This window comes from Manis javanica, chromosome 7, assembly GCF_040802235.1.
Source record: "Manis javanica isolate MJ-LG chromosome 7, MJ_LKY, whole genome shotgun sequence".
Lineage (NCBI taxonomy): Eukaryota > Metazoa > Chordata > Mammalia > Pholidota > Manidae > Manis > Manis javanica.
Genome location: NC_133162.1, coordinates 94,995,404 through 95,022,460, shown reverse-complemented (window position 1 = coordinate 95,022,460; position 27,057 = coordinate 94,995,404). Strand labels below are relative to the sequence as shown.

At 43.1% G+C, this 27,057-nt stretch overlaps 1 pseudogene; it reads left to right on the top strand.

Annotated features, from left to right (window-relative positions):
- Positions 1-2,513: 2,513 nt before the first annotated feature.
- On the top strand, positions 2,514-3,233 carry LOC118973755 (cofilin-1-like; annotated as a pseudogene).
- Positions 3,234-27,057: the final 23,824 nt, after the last annotated feature.

Here is a 27,057-nt window from a genome sequence, read left to right as displayed (position 1 = left end):
CAAAGAAGAAATTCACATGGCCAGGAGACACATGAAAAGATGCTCCACATCACTAATCATCAGGGAAATGCAAATTAAAACCACAATGAGATATCACCTCACACCAGTAAGGATGGCCAGCATAGAAAAGACTAAGAACAACAAATGCTGGTGAGGATGTGGAGGAAAGGGAACCCTCCTACACTGCTGGTAGGAATGTAAGCTAGTTTAACTATTGTGGAAAGCAATATGGAGGTTCCTCAAAGAACTAAAAATAGAAATACCATTTGACCTAGGAATCCCACTCCTTGGAATTTATCCAAAGAATACAACTTCTCAGGTTTAAGAAGACATATGCACCCCTATGTTTATCACAGCACTTTTTACAATAACCAAGATATGGAAGCAACCTAAGTGCCCATCAGTAGATGAATAGATAAAGAAGATATGGTACATATACACAATGGAATACTATTCGGCCATAAGAAAGAAACAAATCCTACCATTTACAACAACATGGATGGAGCTGTGCTCAGGGAAATAAGCCAGGCGAAGAAAGACAAATGCCAAATGACTTTTCTCATTTGTGGAGTATAACAATGAAGCAAAACTGAAGGAACAAAATAGCAGCAGACTCAGAGACTCCAAGAATGAAGTAGTGAAGTAATGGTTACCAAAGGGGAGGGGTGTGAGAGGGTGGGTGGGGAGGGCGGGAGAAGGGGATTGAGGGGTATTATGTTTAGTACACATGGTGTGGGGGATCACGGAGAGAACAGTGTAGCACAGAGAAGGCACATAGTGGATCTGTGGCATCTTGCTGCACTGATGGACAGAGACTGCATTGGGGTATGAGTGGGGACTTGATAATATGGGTAAATGTAGTAACCACATGGTTTTCTCATGTGAAACCTTCATCAGCGTGTATATCAATCATATGTTAATTTTAAAAAAGAACGAAGCTGGAAGACTCATACATCCTGATTTCAAACTTACTACAAAGCTACAAGGAATCAGACCCATGTGGTTCTGGACTGTACAATGGTGCAGCCACTATGGAAAATAATATGACAGTTCCTCAAAAAATAAAAGTACTATCTGAGCCATCAATCCCACTTCTGGTATATGTCTAAAAGAATTGAAAGCTGATATTTGAAAAGATGTTTGCATACCCATGCTCATAGCAGTGTTACTCACAACAACCAAAATGTAGAAGCAACCCAAGTGGCTGTTGATGGATGAGTGGATAAACAAAACATGGTATATTCATGCAACTGAATTATTCAGCCTTGAAAAGGAAGGAAATTCTGCAATGTGCTACCACATGGATGGACCTTGAGGACCTTATGCTGAGTGAACTCAGCCAGTCATGGAAGGACATATACTGCGTGATTCCTCTCATATGAGGTGCTGAGCATAGTTAAAATCATAGAGACTGAAAGTAAGATGGTGGTGGTCATGGGTCGGGGGCTGGGGCACTGGGGGGTGATTTTTTGTGAGGAGCATAGTTCCAGTTTTACAAGAAGAAAAGAGCTCTGGAGATGGATGGTAGCACAACCTTATAATGTATTTATTACCACTGAACTGAACTCTTAAAATGGTTAAGATGGTAAATTTTATGCTATATATGATTTACCACAATTGAAAAAAAAAGGAAGGAAAAGAGAAAAGAAGAAGGTTGAAAGGAAAGAGAAGGAATGAGAGAGGATGGGAAGGAAGGATCTTCAATCAGATATGAGGTTTGGGAGGCAAAGGGGCATCCGCCCAGGAGCTCCTGGGGCCTGACCTGAGGCTGGACCCCTGGGCACCCTGTCACCCTCTGGGTCAGTCAGGGCTCATGCTCCAGCCATCACATCCATGTCCCGGCATGTAGGAAGAAGAAAGACATAGAGCAAAACACATCTTCTCCCTTGAGGATACTTCCTGGGCGATAACACCACCCCTTACATCCTGCTGAGTCACATGGCTACACAAGCCCAAAAGGAGCTGGGTAATGGTCCACTGGGTTCATTCTGGATGGCCGCAGGTACTCTCATACTGTTCATAGCTCCTTGTGTTGCTGTTTAGGTGAGAGAGGGTGGTGGTTCAGTGTTGGGCTGTGGATTTGTGCCCTGGCTCACCACTTCCAGGCTGTGCCATCTTTGTGCCTTGAAGGTAGTGGAAAGATAAACTTGGATAACAGATGTAAAGTGCTTTCCTTCATTTGGGAAGCAGCTCCTCAGCAACTGGGGATAGTCTGTTCTGCGGGGGCCTGTCCATCCTCAGCAAGCTCAGGAGGATGTTCCTCTTTATATTGAATCTACATCTGCTACCCTGATACTTCCCCCCAATTCCCCCTGGGAGACATTGGAAGATGTCTAAAAACTATAACCAGAAGCATGATAGTTAGCTTGTTATTTGCCAAACCTTGTGCCATGAGCTTAACCATTCTTTAGCTCTAAGAATTTAACCTTAGTTGAATTTAGTTCTAAGAATTCAGCCTTAGTTAATTGGAGACACAGAGAAGGGGAAGCCACCCAGGAGCATGCGCCAGCACCATGACCATCACCCATGAGAGTGGGCAGTGTTCAGGGTGGCCTGTGGCTCAGTCAGACCCCAGCAGTGCTCACGGCTATGTAGATCAGCTCATCGCTCATGGCTCCCTTGCCATCTCCTTTTCACTTCTGGAAACAAGGCCACTAGTGTGGCTGTCTCTCATGGTGTTATTAGGATGTTCAGTGACATGAAGACATGCAAGTCACAGACACCAGAGGGAGAAAGCACAAGAAGGTGGTGTCCTTCTGCTTGAGGACAAGAGATCATCCTGGAAAACAGCAAGGATATCCCGGCAGGTGATGTGCACCAGGCTGTGGATGACCCCATGCCACCTTTGTCAAGAGGACAAGGTCTGCCACCACGCCCTCTGTGACATGTCCTAGGAGACCGAGGAGAACAAGGAGGACCTGCTATTTATCTTCAGGACCCTGAGTCTGCACCCTGTAAGAGCAAATGATGGATGCCAGCCCCAAGGACATCATCAAAAAGAAGCTGATGGAGATCAAGCATGAATTATAAGCCAACTGCTGCAAGGAGATTAAGGATGGCTGCACCCCAGCAGAGAAGCTGGGGGCCATGCCACCATCTCCCTGGAGAGCAAGGCTTTGTGGGCCTCCTTCTGCTCCCTGTCTGGAGCATCTGGCACCCAGACCTGCCCACAGGGGCTGCAGGCTGCTCTCTTCCTACCAGATCGGAGGGACTGGGAGATCCAGCCAGGGTAGGGCAATCCCTTCATGTCACTTGCTCAAACCACCCCCACCCCCTGGACCTTCTTCCTCCCTTTAACCCTGATGGTTCTGGCCTGCCCAAATTGTTTTTAATCTTCTGATTCCTGAAGCAGAGCAAGACCCAACCAGGTATCCCAGTTTGGGGGCTGTGTTCTTTAACAACACTGCTACTCTGCACTGGTTCCTCCCTTCCCTGCACTGCCAGCCTCCTACAGCAGTAGTGCCTGTGTGCCCATCTGCTTAGTTCTGTGTACCAAGGGAGTGTTGTGGAGATGACCTCCCCTGTGCCCCCTGGTCTCAGCCACTCATGCAAGCAGGAGACCTTCAATTCAAAACACACCCAACAATTTTTTTTTTCTTAAGCTGGCTCACAGAGGGAGATTCTATATGTTTTAGAACTCCTGCAGTCATAGTCTGTCCCTCCTGGGTGTGCTACCTCACACCCAGTGTGGAAAGGTGATATTCCTGAGGCGGGTGACACCCTTGGGCTTTGGCTTACCTGGACACAATCTACATGACCAACAGACGTCCATTAAATTTGTTGTTTAAGAGGATACCAGAATTTGCATTATCAATCAGAATAGGGTTTCATTAGAATAAATCAGCTATCAAAGATATTTGGGGAATAATTATGGAAATTTGAAATGGATTACATATTAGATATTCCTGAATTATTGCTAATTTTCCTAGTTGATATTGGCTTGGTTATATAGGAGAACATGTTTATTTTTCAGAGGCGCCTGTTGAAGTGACCAACAAGACGGTCTTAGCTCCAGTTGCTGCAACAGGACACCATACACTGGGTGGCTTCCAAACAACAGAAGGATATCGCTCACATTTGTGGGAGTTGGAAGTGCGAGATGAGGTGCCAGCATGGTCAGGTTCTGGTGAGCTCTCTTCCAGTTGTAGACAGCCACCTTCTGTCATAGCCTCAAATGGCAGAAAGAGAGTGAGCACTTTCTTAGATCCCTTTCAAAAGGGCACTAATTCAATTTGTGAGTGCTCCACCTTGGTGACTTGACTACCCCCAAGACCCTACCTCCTAATAACATCACACAGGAACACTGGGGGTGAGGATTTCAACATAGGATTTTGGAGGGATAAAACATTCAATCCATAACACAGGAGGAATGTCATCAAGTCTTCAACTTTCGAACTGTTCCATGTGCACAGTTAAGTGTGTGTACATCTACGTTGCAGAGAAGAAGAGAGAGATGGAAAGAAACCAAGCATGCCAATGATCAGCAACTGGTGGATATAGGTGATGAGTAAATGAGTGGTCATTGACTAATTGTTTTGAATTTTCTGTATGTGTTTTTTCTAAACAAGAAGTTTTGGGCAAAGCCTATCTTTCCTCTTGTGATTCTTAAGCAGTAGCTCCCAAATGTAATCGCAGCATGTAGTAACGTGTCCTTGGAATGGGGGAGGATAGTTTCATTCACAGGACATCCTGGCCATGGGGCACTCTCCTGGCTGCCTGGAAAGGGCTTTTGCTCTGAGCAGCGCTGAGGTGGGCAGAGCAGCCATGGGTCAGCCTCTCTTCCTTGGGCTGCATCAGTGTAGGCCTGTAGATCCTTCCCTCAAGTCCCCACACAAACACTTCCACCTCCTCCAGTCCTGGGAGGAACTTTCAGCCTATAGTCTGACTTGGGGCACAAGCATCTCACAGGTGAAGCAGGTAGATCCAGCCTGAAGGCCACTGTCTCCTGGTCTCCACACACTGTTTTCACTACCACTACCCCAAGGGAGATGGTCCTAAGAGAAAGCAAAGACTTGCTGGCTCAAGTCCAAATGCTGCCCATTGGACACCCCAGGACACCCCAGGTCTGCTAGCTAACAGCAACCCAGACTTGAGGGTCCACTGGCCTGGGTGCTCCACTGCGGCCCTTCTCAGAAGCTGTCTGTGTCTGCAAAGGCAAGAGTCTCCCCTTTCTACACAAGGTGTCCAAGTTTCTCCACGTCTATTCTGGGGCTTAAAGATCCTATTGGAAGGGTGAAAAGAGCTTCTGTGATACCAAGGAGAAGCCTCCAAATCAGGCGGTCACCTCTCAGAAGGGTGACAAGAAGGTTCCCTTCCAGAGTGGTATGCCCCCAGAGATTGGGGGTCCTCATCCTCCAGACGCACTAGCACCTTCGCTTCTCTCTTCTCTGTCACCTGGGCTCTGGCACTGGAGTGAGCATCCCCAAGCATTTTAGCATAGCCCTGGCCTCACAGCTGTGTCTGTTCTGCCAGGGAGCATTCTGGGGACCTGAAACGATTAAGTGACTGGGAGGGGGTGGGAACATAGAGTGACGCTCTGATTCCAACTTTTCAGTTGCTCCCCACAGGACCTTGAGATTGGACCCCACCCCACCTGGCTGGATCTACCTGCAGCTTGAAAGCCTACCACGAGGTGGCAGGTAAAGCTAGGAATCGAGGCCGTCCTCAGGAGGACCAATACTGGGCGCACCGAGAGGAACATTATCACGCTGTGCTTTCTGCCAAGTGGTTGAGACTGCATCACGCTCCCTCTCACTGTATGGTGGGAAATCGTCCAGCCTTTATCTAGCTTTATCTTCAGTGCTCCAGACACTGTGCCGGCCGAGAACAAACATGAGGTCATACAATCACACAGCATCATGAAATAGCATTTTGTGCCCTGCTTTGCAGCCAAGGAAACCGAGGCTCCTGGGGGCTGAGTGATTCACCAATGCTCCACCGCAGAGCCAGGACCCAAGCCCAACTGTCAGCAAGGTCCGAATTCTTTCTGCTATGTTGTGCTGCCTCTGAAAAGCATGACAGGACAGGCTGCTGGGCTTTCCCCTACCTTGGCCGCATAGGGGACGGAGCTGGAGCCCAGAAATGACCAGCCAGGAGCACAGATGGAGGCACAGAAACCCATGCAAGAAAAACACCCCAGACAGCAACAAAGACACACTATGATAGTAATGTTTACTTGTGTCTTACTTCTGAGCTTCATTTTACCTCCTTGTGGTCTCACCATTCCTCTGTATCCTCCCATTTTATGGAACAGCAAATTGAGATGGGAGGGGTTGAGTCTCCCTCAAACTCAGGCCTGCAACCCTGGCCTCTGGCTTGTAGCTTCTGTACTTTTGTGCCACGCACTATTGAGCTTCCCTTGGTGAGTTATGTCAGGGTGGCATCACTGAGTCTGATTAAAACCTTGGTCCCACCTCTGCTGGTCAGTGAGTTCAGAAGGTGCCCAAGTTAAGCAGAAAGCTGGGGAAGGGAGGGTGGATTCCCAGACCAGAAAATTTTGAGGGATCCTCTGCTCCAGCCAGCCCCCACTGAAAGGGGCAGTGATTGGCAGGCCTGGGTTTGAATTCTGGCACCATCAATTACCAGCTTCCCCACTCCTTCGTTTTCTCTTTTGTAAGACTAAGGATGATAATCATGGTTTGTATCTCAAGAAGTTTTCTCAGGATTAAATATAAATAAAATACAATTTATTACTCACACCCACTAGGATGACTACAATGAAATAAGCAGAAAATAACAAGGATATAGATAGGAAATGGAGAAATTGGAAAACTCGTGCACTGTTGGTGTGAATTTAAAAAGGTATATAGCACTTATGGAAAACAGTATGGAGGTTTCTCAAAAAATTAAAAATATAATGTCTATATGGTCTACCAGTTCCACTCATGGGTATATGCCCCAAAGAACTACAGAGGGGCTCAAAGAGATATTTGCACACCCATGTTCATATCAGCATTATTCACAGTCCCTAAGAGAGGAGAGCAACTCAGTGTCCACTGGCAGAAGTGAGTTAGCAAAAGGTGGCAGGTGCACACAATGGAATATAATTCAGCCTTAAAAGGCAGGAAATTCTGACATGAGCTACAATATGGACAAAAGCTGAAGACATTATGCTGAGCGAAATAAGCCAACCACAAAAGGATAAATATTGTATAATTCCACTTAAATGAGATACACAGAGCAATCTGCTTCATGAAGATAAAAAGTATAATGGTGGTTGCCAGGGGCAAAGAGAAAGGAGTAATGGGGAGTTAGTGTTTAATAGGTACAGAGTTTCAGTTTTACAAGATGAAGACAGGTCTATGGACGGATGGTGGTGCTGGTTGATGTGAATGTACTTAATGCTAAACTGTGCACTGAAAATGCTTAAGATGGTGTTTTTATGTTATACATATTGGACCACAACTTTTTTTAACTAAACATTCTTTAAATTGATCACATTATGATGAAACAATAAAAGATTAAAGACAGTCAAAAGTATATATATTTATCATATATTAAATATATGGTTTGACTTGATTAAATATAGGGGTGACTTGATTCAGAGCTGTTCTTCTCTTGCTTGGTTATGGATTTTTTGAAAAGCAGGCTCTATACCCTTTCTCTTGAGTTTCACTCTGGAGGGACTTGTGACTGGCCTGTCACCAAAACAGTGTGCCAGAAGTGACAGAGAGTGACTTTCAAACCTAGGCCAGAAATGTCCATTCAGCTTCTGGCTTGTTTCCTGGATCACTTGTGTGTGGATCCCTGAGCTTCCGAGTAAGAAATCTAAGCAGCCCCTGAGGCTGCCATGTTCTGAGGAAGGTTAGGTGTCATTGACAGTCCCTATGCAGATGCCCTGGTTAGCAGCTCCAGCTCAAGTCCTGGCCTTGAGGTCCAGATAGCATGGATCAGAGTTAAGCCATTCCCTGCTGGGCCCTGTCCAAATCCACAAGCATGATAAGGCTATTGTTTCAAGTTGCTATATATATTTCCAAGTTTCCATTACTGTGCAGCAATAATAACTGAAGCTCTTTAACTTAGAACAGATTTGGAAATTGGCATCTCTCTGAAATAGTGGAATAGATAGTGTATTCTTCTGTTGGGAAGTTGGGGTTCCTATGGCCAGGATCCTCACTGAACTTAAACCACCTGATGATGTAACTGGCCTGTTGCTAGGCTACTGCTTCCACACCCATAGGCAATAAGCTATTATTACATTATATAGAGAGCTCAGCCCCATGCTCTGGGCAGAAGCAGAGATACTAGTACTCAACCTACCACTGGGAGAACAAGCTAGGTAATAAACCCTTTCACCCCAAAGAAGTGTTCTACTGTCATTTCTTTGGTCACATTGAAACCATAGCAAACTTGCCGGGGGCTGAAACCCATTGGCAAGACAATTGGCATAGTTGGCAGGGTTCATTGTTGACCAAGGAAAAAGACAGGCTGCCCTTATGGGAGGGTGCTTCAGAGGGCTGCCCCTATGAATGGGGAGACAGTGGATTGTCCCCCAGTGGGTATGTGGTCTGAGGTGGCTTGCATCCTAGAGTGGTGGGCTCCACCCCAGGACTGGAGGCAAGTGGAGGTGATACCTAAGGCAGTAGACAGCCCTTGGTATAGAAAGTAGGTCTTTTGAGAGACAGAGTGCCCGTGAGGCAGTGGGGACTGTGGGTTGGCTGCTTCTCACAGTATTAAAAAAGTCTACAGAAGAGAAGGACATGGTTCTGAAAAATACTCAAGAAATGGCAGCATGAGAATGTGAGTTGAAAACTGCAATGGATTCCCTGAAGAAGGAAATGGCATTTATGCCAGAAGAGGCAGCATGAGAATGCTGGCAGGAAGGTGCCATTGGAGAGGTAAAGCATTCCTTAGAGAATAAAACAGCAACGCTGTCAGGTTCTCTGAAGGAGAAAAAGACCATTAAGGAAAAAGATGAACACCTGAGGGCAGCACAGGTAGGGGTGGTATGAGAATGCCAGCTGCAAAGCATGGAGGTGAAGGTAAGAGAGGTGCTGAAGACTGAGCTGGCATTGCCGTGAGGCACTGTAGAAAAGGTAAAGGATGTAGCAAAGGAGGCACTCTGGGGAGTGGAGAGAAAGGTGCCATCAGCTCCAAAAATGGAGGAGCTGGAGAAGGATGAAAGGGTGTTACTGAGGACACTGACCACTCCTCTATTGAAAGCATGCCCAGTGGTTGTAAAGAAAATAAAGACCCAGCAGCTGAGCATTCCCCAAGGGGAGATGCAGCCCCGTCCGCAGGTCATGGAGCACTTTGTGCTCCCCGTCTATACTCAGGCTGAGCTGGTGGATGTGGGCTCCCAGTTTAAGCAGAAGCCCTCGGAGTCAATATCAGCTTGGCTCCTGCGTCTGTGGGACTTAGAGGTGAATGGAATTGTTCTGTTGGGATCAGAAATGAGAAAGCTGGCTTCTCTGACAGTTCAGCCTGCCTTGAGGCAGTGATTACAAAATGCACATCAGACCACAGGTAATCACTCTCTCCTCGATTGGCTTACTGCTGCACTTTGTGCTGTGTGTGGACCAGAGTGATCTGCCATCCTCTCCTGCTATATGGCAGACATATGCTGAGCTCCAGCAGGTGTTAGGAGAGCTAGACACAAGAAATGCCATCTATAGTTCAGAGAATCATGGTCCAGATGAAGAGAATTTCACTACTGGGATGAGAAATATTAGGCTTCAAATGGCTCCTAAATCCCTCTTTGGGTCTCTAGTGGTCATTCTTTCCATTCACTTAGGGCAGCCTATAAGTGAGGTGACACGTATAGTATCAGACTTGGGAGAGCTGGTGAGAACATGGAAAAAAATAAGGTCTGCTACTCACAAGAAGAACTTGAAGGGCCCCATGAAGGTTACAAGCACCCAGATGTGGGTTGATTTAAAATGGGCAGGAGCAGATGCAAGGATTAGATGGGAAGACAAATAGGATCTTACTGGAGCTATGGCAACAACTGAAACCAGAGCAGAAATTCCAGCCATTAAGACCAAAGAGGCAGAGGCCAGAGACAGAGCCATGAGTCTGGCCTGTGTGTTTGCAAGACTTCCTGCTGGAGAGCAAGCCAAACTCACTCAAGCTGACACAGGAAGATGATTGGGGAACATGGGTCAACTGAGAGGAAGGTCGAAGTACCTCCCCTGAGGGACCAGGGGGGACTGGAGGCCACATGTTGAAAGTGTTATACATTGGTTCCCACTGAATGTACAATGTGTCCTGGCTCTGGTGGGCACTGGGGTTGAATGTTCACTGATTCATGGTAACCCTGAAAGTTTCCCTGGGATCCCCACTATCATAGATGGAAACGGGGGTAAGGCTGTAAGGGTGAAAAAAGCCCAAATCCCTTTGGGAATAGGGCATCTACCCCCAAAACAGTATACCGTGTATATATCTCCCATCCCTGAGTATATTTTGGGGATTGATACGCTGCAGGTTCTATGGCTACAGACCACTGCAGGTGAGTTCAGACTGAGAGTACGTGTGGTGAAGGCAGTTCTGAGGGGACATGCTAGGCACCCACCCATAGCTTTTCCTGTGCCTCATTGGGTGACTAATACCAAACAGTACAAACTGCCTGGAGGGCATAAAGAGATTGGAGAAACTCTCCAGGACCTGGAAAAGGTGGGTGTTATAAAGCCCACCCATAGTCCTTTCAATTCCCCAGTGTGGCCAGTAAAAAAGCCAGATGGCTCCTGGTATATGACTATGGATTACAGAGAAATGAATAAAGTCATTCCCCCTATGGATGCTGCTCTCCTCTGTTGCAGGCCCAATGGATACCCTCAGCCATGAACTAGGAACATATCATTATGTGGTAGATCTTGCTAATGCCTTCTTTTCCATTGACAGTGAACAGGAAAGTCAGGAATAGTTTGCCTTCAGATGGGAGAGATGACAATGGACTTTCAGTGTCCTTCCACAGGAATACCTCGACAGCCCCACCATCTGTCATGGACTTGTAGCCCAGGACTTGGCTACATGAGAGTAACCACCAATGGTGCAGCTGTACCACTATATAGAAGATGTCATGCTCATGTCCAATTCTCTTTCAGATCTAGAAGGTGCAGCACCTAGACTGCTGCAACATTTACAGGAGAAAGGATGGGCTATGAACAACACCAAGGTTCAGGGACCTGGTTTGTCTGTCAAGTTCCTGGGAGTCATCTTATTGGGTAAGACCAATGTGACACCAGAAGCAGTTATAGATAAAGCCCAGGCTTTTCCTACCCCTACAACTGTAGCATTGCTATAGGGGTTTTGGGATCCTCTAGGCTATTAGAGATTGTTTATCCCACACTTGGCAGAAATTCTGAAGCCCTTTTACCAGTTGGTATGAAAGGGCATCAGGTGGGACTAGGATGAGACATGTGCATCTGCCTTTACTACAGCAAAATGGGCAGTCAAGGCCATGCATGCCTTGACTTTGATAGACCCATCAAGGCCCTGTGAGTTGGATGTTCATGTGACTGAGGATGGTTATGGCTTGGGTCTCTGGCAGTGGCTTGAAAGATCTCACCAACCCGTTGGATTCTGATCACAACTCTGGAAAGGGGCAGAGGTACAATACACTTTGAAAGAAAAAAAACTGGTTGGCATATATCACACCTTGCTGGCTACAGAACCCATCACTGGAATGGCCCCGATAAAGGTAATAACTACCTATCTCATCTTGGGGTAGGTACGAGACTGGACCCAAAAGCCAAGGAGTGGTGTGGCACAAACGCTCACACTGGCCAAGTGGGGTGCTTACCTACAGCAGTGTAGTGCCCTCTCTAGTAGCCCCTTGAGTGAAGAACTCCAATGCTTGTTGGGTCCAGTGACATATACTAGTGAAAAGCAGGAAGAACTTGCTTTCGAACCATTAGTAGGAGAGAGTCCCTATCAGGAGGGAAGAGTCCCTATACCTGAAGATGCATGGTACACAAATGGCTCCAGCAGCTGTGGGCAGCCCCCAAAATGGAGGGCCATAGCTGTCCATCCTAATACTGAGACAATATGGATGGAAGATGGTGAGGGGAAGAGCAGCCAATGGGCAGAGTTGTGGGCTGTGTGACTTGTGATCAGCAGGAGCCCTCCCCTATAGTTGTCTGCACTGACAGCTGGGCTGGCTATTGGGGCTTGACCCTGTGGCTACCAACCTGGTACCATGCCAACTGGCCAGTTGGTCACCAACCCCTTTGAGGGCAAGAATTGTGGCAATGGGCCTGTGGTCAGACTGAAATAATTACAGTATACCATGTGACAGGTCATTTGCCACTGGCATCCCCAGAAAATGCCAAAGCAGATAAATTGGCCCAGATACGTTGGTTAGAAGGAAAGCCTGCCTCTGATGTAGCCCAATGGTTACATCAGCATTTGTTGCATGTGGAGCAAAAGACAATGTGGGCTGTATCCTGTTGGTGGGGCTTGCCTTTGACCTTTGAAGAAGTTAGTAGAGCCTGGCAGGAGTGTGTCTGTCGTGTGTTCCAAAAGGGACTTACACTGAGTTCCACAGCAATATGGGACAATAGCTATGGGGCTGATATCCTTCGTCAGGTGGCAGATAGACTATATTGGGCCTCTACCTGTGTCAGAAGGATATCAGGTATGCCATGACTTGTGTGGACACAGCTACTGGACTTCTGGTTGCTTTTCCTACCTGTTGTGCAGACCAGCAGATGACCAAAAGAGGCCTGGAGCATCTCTTTGCTGCCTATGGCTGACCACAGGTAATTGAGAATGATCAGGCACCCATTTTATTGGACATGCACTGCAAGAATGGGTGCGACAGCTGGGAATCAAGTGGAAGTTTCATGTGTCATACAAACCTACTGCAGCAGGCATGATAGAGGGGCACAATGCCTTGTTAAAATCTGGACTAAAGTCAGATACCAACAGTCTGTGGGAATAGTCAGTCCACTTATGGACCGTGCTGTGGTGTTGGAATGAGAGGCCCTGAAAGGGAGCCCTGAGCCCCATAGACATATTAACACATACGGCTGCCTCCCTTATATGACTGCAAGTACAACCAAGGAAGAATCACTGAAGCCTAGGTTCAGCCACCAGAATAAGATCTTGCTGCCAGCACCAACTGCACTGAACCCCGGAAACTCCATTGAGTGGATGTGGCCTTTGACCTTTCAACACATTGACCAACAATAGCTGGCTCTCCTGGCACCTTGGGGACAAGGCCTAAAAGCTGGCTTCCTGTGTATTCCTGGAATAACAGCAGAGTGGCCGCCAAAGGTCACAGTAGTATATCCTGAATGGCCAGAATGTAGGGGCATCTTACTGGGGAGTTTTGTTTTATCATTATGGCCAGTGCACGTACCTCCAGTAGCATCATATATAGACCCTTCAGGAACTCCCATGGGGAAAGGAGTACAAGTATGGTATACTAGACCTGGATGAGACCCCCTTCCTGCTACAGTCCTATCACAGGACAACTCTCTTGCATGCATCCTACCTGATGGACAAGATTTGCCTATGTCGGTGTCATTAAAACATGTGTCTTATCACCCTTAAGTTCTTTGTGGATTGGGCACACACCTTAGCAAAAAAAATGTGCTACTCTCTTGAGTGCGTGGAGCTCCCTATCCATACCACTACAAACTATGAGTCATGAACTCATCTGAGTAGAAGTGTGTTTTATTGTTTTGGTTTTTTTTTGGTATCATTAATCTGCAATTACATGAAGAACATTATGTTTACTAGGCTACCCCCTTCACCAAGTCCCCCCAACATACCCCTTCACAGTCACTGTCCATCTGCGTAGTAAGATGCTGTAAAATCACTACTTGTCTTCTCTGTGTCGCAGAGCCCTCCCCATGCCCCCCCCGACACACTATACATGCTAATCATAATACCCCCTTTCTTTTTCCCTGCCCTTATCCCTCCCTTCTGACCCATCCTTCCCAGTCCCTTTCACTTTAATAACTGTTAGTCCATTCTTGGGTTCTGTGACTCTGCTGCTGTTTCATTCCTTCAGTTTTCCTTTGTTCTTATACTCCACATATGAGTGAAATCATGTGGTACTTGTCTTTCTCTGCCTGGCTTATTTCACTGAGCAAAATACCCTCTAGCTCCATCCATGTTGTTGCAAATTGTAGGATCTGTTTTTTCCTTATGGCTGAGTAATATTTCATTGTGTATATGAACCACATCTTCTTTAACCATTCATCTACTGATGGAAATTTAGGTGGCTTCCATATTTGGCTATTGTAAATAGTGCAGAGATAAACACAGGGGGTGCATCTGTCTTTTTCAAACTGAAGTGCTGCATTCTTAGGGTAAATTCCTAGAAGTGGAATTCCTGGGTCAAATGGTATTTCTATTCTGAGCATTTTGAGGAACCTCCATACTGCTTTCCACAATGGTTGAACTAATTTACATTCCCACCAGCAGTGAAGGAGGGTTCACCTTTCTCCACAACCTCGCCAACATTTGTTGCTGTTTGTCTTTTGGATGGTGGTGTTCCTTACTGGTGTGAGGTGATATCTCATTGTGGTTTTAATTTGCATTTCTCTGATGACAAGCGATGTGGAGCATCTTTTCATGTGTCTGTTGGCCATCTGAATTTCTTCTTTGGAGAACTGTCTATTCAGCTCCTCTGCCCATTTTTTAATTGGATTATTTGTTTTTGCTTGTTGATGTGTGTGAGCTCTTTATATATTTTGGATGTCAAGCCTTCATCAGATCTGTCATTTATGAATATATTCTCCCATACTGTAGGTTACCTTTTTGTTCTATTGATGGTGTCCTTTGCTGTACAGAAGCTTTTCAGCTTGATATAGTCCCACTTGTTCATTTTTGCTTTAGTTTCCCTTGCCTGTGGAGATATGTTCATGAAGAAGTCACTCATGTTTATGTCTAAGAGATTTTTGCCTACGTTTTTTTCTAGGAGCTTTATGGTTTCATGGCTTATATTCACATCTTTGATCCATTTTGAATTTAATTTTGTGTATGGGGTTAAACAGTGATTCAGTTTCATTCTCTTACATGTAGCTGTCGGTTTTGTAAGCACCATCTGTTGAATAGACTGTCATTTCCCCATTGTATGTCCATGGCTCCTTATATTATATATTAATTGACCAAATATGTTTGAGTTAATGTCTGGAGTCTCTATTCTGTTCCACTGGTCTGTGGCTCTGTTCTTGTGCCAGTACCAAATTGTCTTGATTACTGTAGCTTTGTAGTAGAGCTTGAAGTTGGGGGGTGAGATACCCCAATTTCATTCTTCCTTCACAGGATTGCTTTGGCTATTCGGGTCTTTGGTGTTTCCATATGAATGTTCTGAACTATTTATTTCAGTTCGTTGAAGAATGCTGTTGGTAATTTGATAGGGATTACATCAAACCTGCATATTGTTTTGGTCAGGATGGCCATTTTGACAATATTAATTCTTCCTAGCCAGGAGCATGGGATGAGTTTTCATTTGTTAGTGACCTCTTTAATTTCTCTTAAGAGTGCCTTGTAGTTTTCACGGTATAGGTCTTTCACTTCCTTCGTAATTTTTCTTCCTAGGTATTTTACTCCTTTTGACGCTATTGTGAATTGAATTGTTTTCCTGATTTCTCTTTCTATTAGTTCATTGTTAGTGTATAGCAAAGCCACAGATTTCTGTGTATTAATATTGTATCCTGCAACTTTGCTGAATTCCAATATTAGTTCTAGAAGTTGTGCAGTGGAGTCTTTAGGGATTTTTACGTACAATATCATTTCATCTGTAAATAGTGATAGTTTGACTTCTTCTTTACCAATCTGGATTCCTTGTATTTCTTTGTTTTATATAATGGCCATGGCTAGGACCTCCAATACTATGTCGAATAACAGTGGGGAGAGTGGGTTTCCCTGTCTTGTACCCAATCTCAGAGGAAAAGCTTTCAGCTTCTCACTGTTCAGTATGATGTTGTCCGTGGGTTTATCATATATGGCCTTTATTATGTTGAGCTACTTGCCCTCTATACCCATTTGCTGAGAGTTTTCATCATGAATGGATGTTGAATTTTATCGAATGCTTTTTCAGCATCTATGGAGGTGATCATGTGGTTTTTGTCCTTCTTTTTGTTGATGTGGTGGATGATGTTGATGGATTTTCGAATGTTATACCACCCTTGCATCCCTGGGATGAATCCCACTTGATCATGGTATATGATCGTCTTGATGTATTTTTGAATTTGGTTTGCTAATATTTTGTTGAGTATTTTTGCATCTATGTTCATCAGGGATATTGGTGTGTAGTTTTCTTTTTTGGTGGGGTCTTTGCCTGGTTTTGGTATTAGGGTGATGTTGGCTTCATAGAATGAGTTTGGGAGTATTCCCTCCTCTTCTTTTTTTTGGAAAACTTTAAGGATAATGGGTATTATGTCTTCTCTGTATGTGTGATAAAATTCCGAGGTAAATCCATATGGCCCGGGGTTTTTGTCCTTGGGTAGTTTTTTGATTACTGATTCAATTTTGTTGCTGGTAATTGGTCTGTTTAGATTTTCTGTTTCTTCCTTGGTCAGTCTTGGAAGGTTGTATTTTTCTAGGAAGTTGTCCATTTCTCCTAGGTTTTCCAACTTGTTAGCATATATGTTTCATAGTAGTCTCTAATAATTCTTTGTATTTCTGTGGGGTCTGTCGTGAATTTTCCTTTCTCGTTTCTGATTCTGTTGATGTGTGTTGACTCTCTTTTTCTCTTAATAAGTCTGGGTGGAGCTTATCTATTTTGCTTATTTTCTCAAAGAACCAGCTCTTGGTTTCATTGATTTTTTTCCATTGTTTTATTCTTCTCAATTTTATTTATTTATTCTCTGATCTTTATTATGTCCCTCCTTCTGCTGACCTTAGGCCTCATTTGTTCTTCTTTTTCCAATTTCGATAATTGTGACATTATACTATTCATTTGGGATTGTTCTTCCTTCTTTAAATATGCCTGGTTTGCTATATGGTTTCCTCTTAAGACTGCTTTCGCTGCATCCCACAGTAGTTAGGGCTTTGTGTTGTTGTTGTCATTTGTTTCCATATATTGCTGGATCTCCATTTTAATTTGGTCATTGATCCATTGATTATTTAGGAGCATGTTGTTAAGCCTCCATGTGTTTGTGAGCCTTTTTGTTTTCTTTGTACAATTTATTTCTAGATTTATACCTTTGTTGTCTGAAAAGTTGGTTGGTAGGATTTCAATGTTATGGAATTTACTGAGGCTCTTTTGGTGGCCTGGTATGTGGTCTATTCTGGAGAACGTTCCATGTGCACTTGAGAAGAATGTGTATGCTGTTGCATTTGGATGTACAGTTCTGTAGATGTCAATTTGGTCCATCTGTTCTAGTGTGTTGTTCAGTGCCTCTGTGTCCTTACTTATTTTCTGTCTGGTGGATCTGTCCTTTGGATTGAGTGGTGTGTTGAAGTCTCCCAGAATGAATGCATTGCATTCTATTTCCTCCTTTAATTCTGTTAGTATTTGTTTCACATATTTTGGTGCTCCTGTATTGGGTGTGTATATATTTATAATGGTTATATCCTCTTGTTGGACTGAGCCCTTTATCATTATGTAATGTCCTTCTTTGTCCCTTGTTACTTTCTTTGTTTTGAAGTCTATTTTGTCTGATACTAGTATTGCAACACATGCTTTTTTCTCCTTGTTGTTTGCATGAAATATCTTTTTCCATACCTTGACTTTTGATCTGTGCATCTCTCTGGGTTTGAGGTGAGTTTCTTGTAAGCAGCATATAGATGGGTCTTGCTTTTTTATCCATTCTATTACTCGGTGTCTTTTGATTGGTGCATTCAGTCCATTTACATTTAGGGTGACTATTGAAAGATATGTACTTATTGCCAATGCAGGCTTTAAGGTTAACTTCTTTACTATCTTACTTTCTAACATAACTCAATTATTGAGCTATTATAAACACTGTCTGATGATTCTTTATTTCTCTCCCTTCTTATTTCTCCTCCTCCATTCTTCATATGTTGCGTGTTTTGTTCTGTGCTCTTTTTAGGAGTGTTCCCATCTAGAGCAGTCCCTCTAAGATACCCTGCAGAGGTGGTTCGTGGGAGGCAAATTCCCTCAACTTTTGCTTGTCTGGGAATTGTTTAATCCCTCCTTCATATTTAAATGATAATTGTGCTGGATACAGTATTCTTGGTTCAAGGCCCTTCTGTTTCATTGTATTAAATATATCATGCCATTATCTCCTGGCCTGTAAGGTTTCTGTTGAGAAGTCTGATCATAGCCTGATGGGTTTTCCTTTGTAGGTGACCTTTTTTTCTTTCTGGCTGCCTTTAATACTCTGTCTTTGTCTTTGATCTTTGCCATTTTAATTATTATGTGTCTTGTTGTTGCCCTCCTTGGGTTCATTGTCATGGGAGTTCTGTGTGCTTCTGTGGTCTGAGAGGCCATTTCCTCCCCTAGTTTGGGGAAGTTTTCAGCAATTATTTATTCAAAGACACTTTCTATCCATTTTTCTCTCTCTTCTTCTTCTGGTACTCCTATGATGCGAATATTGTTCCATTTCAATTGGCCACACAGTTCTCTAAATATTCTTTCATTCCTGGAGATCCTTTTATCTCTCTCTGCATCAGCTTCTCTGCATTCCTGTTCTCTGATTTGTAGTCCACTAATGGTCTCTTGCATCTCATCCATTCTGCTTTGAAGTCCTTCCAGATTGTTTTATTTCTGTATTCTCCCTCCTTAGCTCTTGCATATATCTCTGCAAGTACATCAGTATGACTTTAGTTTTGAATTATTTTTCAGGAAGATTGGTTAAATCTATCTCCCATTCCTTCTCAGGGGACTATGTGGAATATGTCTGGGTTAGTCTGGTCTGGATGAAATAGATGCAGTGGTATGTTATTGACTCATTTGTCAGCTGGGAGAGCCAAGACCCTTTCCACTTGTTCCTGGCCTTTCTTTACTGGGACAATGGCAAGCCCTAGCAGCTTGTGTTGGGCAGTTGCATGTAGACTGGGTCTCTGTTTCTTGCCCAGCCACTATGGAGGAAGCTCCCTTGCTGTGGGCATGGCCAGCCTCAGGCTGCTTCTCTGCTATGGCAGGGTGCTGGAGGGGGAATGGACAGGGGACTGTTAATCACTGTGAGGGGTCTCAGAGCTGCTGCCCAGTGGGTTAGGGTGCCTAGAGTTCCCTGGGATTCCCAGCTGCTGGGCTAAGTGTCCCGGGATGCTTCCATCCAGCTGTGGGGTCCATGTCCATTTAAGACTTTCAAAAAGCACTTGCTTTTCTTTGTCCCAGGGGCACTGGCTGCGGGGACCTGCTCACAGGTCTTACTGTCCTGTTTCCCTAGTTTCCAACACCCACGCACACACTGTATCTGCACTCTGGTGCAGATGGCTTGGGCTGGCTATTTAGCAGTCCTGGGCTCCCTCTCCCTCCCCGCTCTGACTCTTCTCCTCCCTCCGGGAGCTGGGGTGAGGGGGGCTTGGGTCCCACCAGGCCTGGGTACTCATGGGTGTGGATATAATCTGGCTATTATCCTGTATCTTCTGGTCTCTCTTTTAGGGACAGTTGTATTTGTTGCATTTTCAAAAATGTATATGTTTTTAGGAGGAGATTCCCACTGTCCTACTCATGCTGCCATCTTGTCTCCACCCCCTAGAACTGGTTTTGAATACAGCTGAAACAACCTCCTCAGGCTTAAGGATTACTATAGTTTTTGTTACCTGTATCAAAATCTTGTTTTAACTTAACTTTTGTTATCTCTCATGTTGTTATCATCTGTTGCTGTTGTGGAATCTGGTTACAGTGCTCCAGCTTTCTCATACAGAGACCATGTGGAAGATTGAGAGCATGTGGACTGTGAGATGAGAACCCTGGAGGGGTGGAGTGTGGAGAAGTTGGGGTTCCTATGGCCAGGATGCTCACTGAACTTAAACCACCTGATGATGTAACTGTACTGTTGCTAGGCTACCACTTCCACACATTTGCAATAAGCTATTACTGCACTATATAGAGAGCTCAGCCCAGTGCTCTGGGAGGAGGCAGAGATGCTAGTGCTCCACATACCACCAGGAGAGCAAGCCGGGTAATAAACCCTTTCACCCCAAGAATGTTCTACTGTCATTTCTTTGGTTGCATTGAATCCATAGAGAGCTTTCCAGGGGCTGAAACCTGTTGACAAGACATCTTCCCTCTCCCCACCCATTTCTACTGGACTCTCCCTTTCTCATCCTTTCTACAGAGATATGTAAGAAGTGAATTTTTCTGAGATTGACCCAAGATTGGATTATCAAGGAACATTCTGAAATTCTGTTCTGGAAAAGACCTCCGAGTTAGGACTTAAAAATGAAGTTGGGATCACCCAGCTTCATGAAAAAAGATACTTTCTTGGGATGGTGTGGATAAAATGAGAGCTCCTGTGGCCAGGATTCTCACCTGGCCCTGGTTGACTAGCTCACTGCACACCTGTGGGCAATACATGGCTGTTGACTTCCTATAAAAAGAGTTCCATAGGATCACAGGAAGATGGCGGCATGAGTAGTTCAGAGAAAATCTCCTCCCCAAAACATATATATTTATGAAAATATAATAAATAGAACTATTCCTAAAAGAGACACCAGTGGATGCAGTACAACAGCCAGGATACATCTACATCTGCGAGAACTCAACATCACATGAAGGGGGTAAGATACAAGCCACAGCCAGCTGGGACCTGAATGCACCCCCACCCCCATAACCCAGCAGGAAGAAAGGAGTCAGAAAAGGGAGGGAGTGAAAGCCCAGGACTGCTAAACATCCAGCTCTAGAAATTCACACATGGAGCATAGACACAAGGTGCATGGGGTGCTGGATATTAGAGAAATGGAAAAGCAAAACCTGTGGGCAGGTCCACGCAACCAGTGCACTCGAGACAAAAGAAAAGTGAGTGCTTTCTGCAAGTCTAAAAGAGACAGGGACCCCATAGCTGGACGAAGTCATCCCAGCACACTTAGCCAGCAGCTGGGAATCCCGAGCAACCTTAGGTGCTCTAAACTCTGGGGAGGCAGTGCAGCTCTGAAGCCCCTCATGGCACTAAGCAGCCTGCCAGTCATTCCTCCAACTGACGCAGACCACGACACACTGGCGAAGTAGTGGGAGAGTGGCAGCACATGCCGGGGGCAGAAGCGCCGGAGAGCTTCTTACAAGAGACTCACCTCAAACCCAGAGACATGCACAGATTAAAGGTCAAGGGATGGAAAAAGATATTTCATGCAAACAACAGGGAGAAAAAGCAGGTGTTGCAATACTAGTATCAGACAAAATAGACTTCAAAACAAAGAAAGTAACAAGGGACAAAGAAGGACATTACATAATGATAAAGGGCTTAGTCCAACAAGAGGATATAACCATTATAAATATATACACACCCAATACAGGAGCACCAAAATATGTGGAACAAATACTAACAGAATTAAAGGAGGAAACAGAATGAAATGCATTCATTCTGGGAGACTTCAACACACCACTCACATCAAAGGACAGATCTACCAGACAGAAAATAAGTAAGGACACAGAGGCACTGAACAACACACTAGAACAGATGGACCAAATTGACATCTACAGAACTGTACATCCAAATGCAACAGCATACACATTCTTCTCAAGTGCACATGGAACGTTCTCCAGAATAGACCACATACCAGGCCACCAAAAGAGCCTCAGTAAATTCTATAACATTGAAATCCTACCAACCAACTTTTCAAACAAAGGTATAAAACTAGAAATAAATTGTACAAAGAAAACAAAAAGGCTCACAAACACATGGAGGCTTAACAACATGCTCCTAAATAATCAATGGATCAATGACCAAATTAAAATGGAGATCCAGCAATATATGGAAACAAATGACAACAACAACACAAAGCCCTAACTACTGTGGGATGCAGCGAAAGCAGTCTTAAGAGGAAACTATATAGCAAACCAGGCATATTTAAAGAAGGAAGAACAATACCAAATGAATAGTATAATGTCACAATTATCGAAATTGGAAAAAGAAGAACAAATGAGGCCTAAGGTCAGCAGAAGGAGGGACATAATAAAGATCAGAGAATAAATAAATAAAATTGAGAAGAATAAAACAATAGAAAAAAATCAATGAAACCAAGAGCTGGTTCTTTGAGAAAATAAGCAAAATAGATAAGCTCCAGCCAGACTTATTAAGAGAAAAAGAGAGTCAACACACATCAACAGAATCAGAAACGAGAAAGGAAAATTCACGACAGACCCCACAGAAATACAAAGAATTATTAGAGACTACTATGAAACATATATGCTAACAAGTTGGAAAACCTAGGAGAAATGGACAACTTCCTAGAAAAATACAACCTTCCAAGACTGACCAAGGAAGAAACAGAAAATCTAAACAGACCAATTACCAGCAACAAAATTGAATCAGTAGTCAAAAAACTACCCAAGGACAAAAACCCCGGGCCATATGGATTTACCTCGGAATTTTATCACACATACAAAGACATAATACCCATTATCCTTAAAGTTTTCCAAAAAAAAGAAGAGGAGGGAATACTCCCAAACTCATTCTATGAAGCCAACATCACCCTAATACCAAAACCAGGCAAAGACCCCACCAAAAAAGAAAACTACACACCAATATCCCTGATGAACATAGATGCAAAAATACTCAACAAAATATTAGCAAACCAAATTCAAAAATACATCAAGACGATCATATACCATGATCAAGTGGGATTCATCCCAGGGATGCAAGGATGGTATAACATTCGAAAATCCATCAACATCATCCACCACATCAACAAAAAGAAGGACAAAAACCACATGATCACCTCCATAGATGCTGAAAAAGCATTCGATAAAATTCAACATCCATTCATGATAAAAACTCTCAACAAAATGGGTATAGAGGGCAAGTAGCTCATCATAATAAAGGTCATATATGATAAACCCACAGACAACATCATACTGAACAGTGAGAAGCTGAAAGCTTTTCCTCTAAGATCGGGAACAAGACAGGGATGCCCACTCTCCCCACTGTTATTCGACATAGTATTGGAGGTCCTAGCCATGGCCATTATATAAAACAAAGAAATACAAGGAATCCAGATTGGTAAAGAAGAAGTCAAACTGTCACTATTTACAGATGACATGATATTGTACATAAAAAACCCTAAAGACTCCACTGCAAAACTACTAGAACTAATGTCGGAATTCAGCAAAGTTGCAGGATACAAAATTAACACACAGAAATCAGTAGCTTTCCTATACACTAACAATGAACTAATAGAAAGAGAAATCAGGAAAATAATTCCATTCACAATAGCATCAAAAGTCATAAAATACCTAGGAATAAACCTAACCAAGGAAGTGAAAGAGCTATATCCTGAAAACTACAAGAGACCCTTTTTTGTTTTTTTAATATTTTGAGAACAGGATCTTTTTTTTTTTTTTTGAGAGGGCATCTCTCATATTTACTGATCAAATGGTTGTTAACAACAATAAAATTCTGTATAGGGGACTCAATGCACAATCATTAATCAACCCCAAGCCTAATTCTCAACAGTCTCCAATCTTCTGAATCATAATGAACAAGATCTTACATGGTGAACAAGTTCTTACATAGTGAATAAGTTCTTACATGGTGAACAGTGCAAGGGCAGTCATATCACAGAAATTTTCAGTTTTGATCAAGCATATATAAACAATTAAGTCAGATATGATTATTCATTTGATTTTTATACTTGATTTATATGTGAATCCCACATTTCTCCCTTATTGTTATTATTATAATTTTTTAAGTAAAATGCTGAAGTGGTAGGTAGATGTAAGATAAAGGTAGAAAACATAATTTAGTGCTGTAAGAGGGCAAATATAGATGATCAGGTCTGTGCTTACAGACTAAGTATTAATCCACACTAGACAAGGGCAACAAAACATCCATGGATGCAGAAGATTTCTCTCAAAACAGGGTGGGTGAGGTTCTAAGACTCACCTCTGTTGATCCCCAATTTTTCACCTAATGGCCCCCCTGCAACTGTGCCTGTCTTAGGTTGTTCCTCCCTTGAGGAATCTTACCCGTCTCTGGCTAACCAGTCATCTTCCAGGGCCATACAAGGAAATGTAAAGTTGGTAAGTGAGAGAAGCAATATTCTTTGAAAAGGTTAGCTTTTTACTTCTTTGCAGATTTATGCCCTGTGGCTTCTATGCCCAGCTTTTGTCTTGAGGTGTCTTTACCACTTGGAAGAATTATGATACTAGGTAATTTTTGATATGAGGCATGAATTCTACTAAAGGGTTCTAATTAGGAAGGAAGAAGAAAAGCTATAGAAGTAGCAGATGGCAGAAAACATGGGAAGATTGATTATTTCTTTGACATATCTTTTTGTAGAGTAACATAAACACGTATAGGTTTTAACAAACTACTAGTTAAATTGTGTACACACATTAACACAATAGGAATACAGCTACATAACAAAAGCAGACCTACAATTACCAGCCGTATCCAGTGAAACCAAGAAAACCAGTTAGGTACCCTAGGCATTTGTGAAAACTTATCAATGATATGATGGATATTGTCTAACTGAATTTGACTAGTTTGAGTAAAATCAGACAAATTAAAACAACACATTCCTGGGAGTTGTTCACATCCCATATGTTCTTTTAACAGTAGATAGTCTATAGTCACATGATTTTGGAGCACTGCAATTTGCACATCTCCTAATTCTTGGTTGAGTTCTGACAGTATAGATCCAGTCAAATTTGTTCTTTTACTGTATACACAGGCCAGCTTAGATATCTCCTTCTTCATTCCAATGGCAAGTCCAGGAACCAGTGGGATGAATGCAGCTACAACTGCAACAGTGCCAGGATCTTTGTTGAAGTTTTTTGATGATCTTCTTCTGGAATGACTCTTCCAGAGGATGTTGATGTTGGAAGTTCTTCTTCATATCGTATCTTAATTCATTTTCTGGGTAGCCAAATTAGGCTTTGATCCTCTGTATAAACACAAACAAACCCTTTGCCCACATTTTGATGTGACCTTTATACCATTGTGAAGAACCTATTGGAGAACACCACATAGGAACTGCTTTTTTTTTTTTAAGAGAAAGGAATATTATCAGAAAAATGTACTTCCATAGCTGATCATCTGACACCCTTTAAAAGATCAAAATTAAGGACATGTAAAGCATGCATTAATCATTGCTTTGCAGTTAGTTTTATCCTATCAGGGAGTAATCCCCCTTTTCTTTCTCTTTTTTTTTGTTATCATTAATCTACAATTACATGAAGAATATCAAGTTTACTAGGCTCTTCCCTACACCAAGTCCCTCCCACAAAACCTATTTCACTCACTGTCCATCAGCATAGAAGATGTTGTAGAATCACTACTTGTCTTCTCTGTGTTGCACAGCCCTACCCTTACTCCCAACCCCACATTATGCATGCTAATCATAATACCCCCATCCTTCTCCACCACCTTATCCCTGCCTTCCCACCCATCCTCCCCAGTCCCTTTCCCTTTGGTACCTGTTAGTCCATTCTTGGGTTCTGTGATTCTGCTGCTGTTTTGTTCCTTCAGTTTTTCCTTTGTTCTTATACTCCACAGATGAGTGAAATCATTTGGTATTTCTCTTTCTCCGTTTGGCTTATTTCACTGAGCATAATACCCTCTAGCTCCATCTATGTTGTTGCAAATGGTAGGATTTGTTTTTTTCTTATGGCTGAATAATGTTCCATTGTGTATATGTACCACATCTTCTTTATCCATTCATCTACTGATGGACACCTAGGTTGCTACCAATTCTTGGCTATTGTAAATAGTGCTGCAATAAACATAGGGGTGCATCTGTCTTTTTCAAACAGGAGTGCTACATTCTTAGGGTAAATTCCTAGGAGTGGAATTCCTGGGTCAAATGGTATTTCCATTTTGAGCATTTTGAGGAACCTCCATACAGCTTTCCACAATGGTTGAACTAATTTACATTCCCACCAGCAGTGTAGGAGGGTTTCCCTTTCTCCACAACTTCGCCAACATTTGTTGCTGTTTGTCTTTTTAGATGGTGGCTATCCTTACTGGTGTGAGGTGATATCTCATTGTGGTTTTAATTTGCTTTTCTCTGGTAACTAGCAATGTGGAGCATCTTTTCATGTGTCTTTTGGCCATCTAAATTTCTTTTTTGGAGAACTGCTGTTCAGTTCCTCTGACCATTTTTTAATTGGATTATTTGTTTTTTGTTTGTTGAGGTGGGTGAGCTCTTTATATATTTTGGATGTCAAGCCTTCATCGGATCTGTCATTTACAAATATATTCTCCCATACTGTTGGGTACCTTTTTGTTCTATTGATGGTGACTTTTGCTGTACAGAAGCTTTTCAGCGTAATATAGTCTCGCTTGTTCATTTTTGCTTTTGTTTTCCTTGCCCGGGGAGATATGTTCAAGAAGAGGTCACTCATATTTATGTCTAAGAGATTTTTGCCTATGTTTTTTTCTAAGAGTTTTATGGTTTCATGACTTACATTCAGGTCTTTGATCCATTTCGAATTTACTTTTGTGTATGGGGTTAGACAGTGGTCCAGTTTCATTCTCTTACATGTGGCTGTCCAGTTTTACCAGCACCATCTTTTGAATAGACTGTCATGTCCCCATTGTATGTCCATGGCTCCTTTATTGTATATTAATTGGCCATATATGTTTGGGTTAATGTTTGGAGTCTCTATTCTGTTCCACTAGTCTTTGGCTCTGTTCTTGTGCCAGTACCAAATTGTCTTGATTACTGTAGCTTTGTAGTAGAGCTTGAAGTTGGGGAGCGAGATCCCCCCAACTTTATTCTTCCTTCTCAGGATTGCTTTGGCTATTCAGGGTCTTTGACGGTTCCATATGAATTTCTGAACTATTTGTTCCAGTTCATTGAAGAATGCTGTTGGTAATTTGATAGGGATTGCATCAAATCTGTATTTTGCTTGGGGCAGGATGGCCATTTTGATGATATTAATTCTTCCTAGCCAAGAGCATGGGAAGAGTTTCCATTTGTTAGTGTCACCATTAATTTCTCTTAAGAGTATCTTGTCATTTTCAGGGTATAGGTCTTTCACTTCTTTGGTTAGGTTTATTCCTAGGTATTTTATTCTTTTTGATGCTA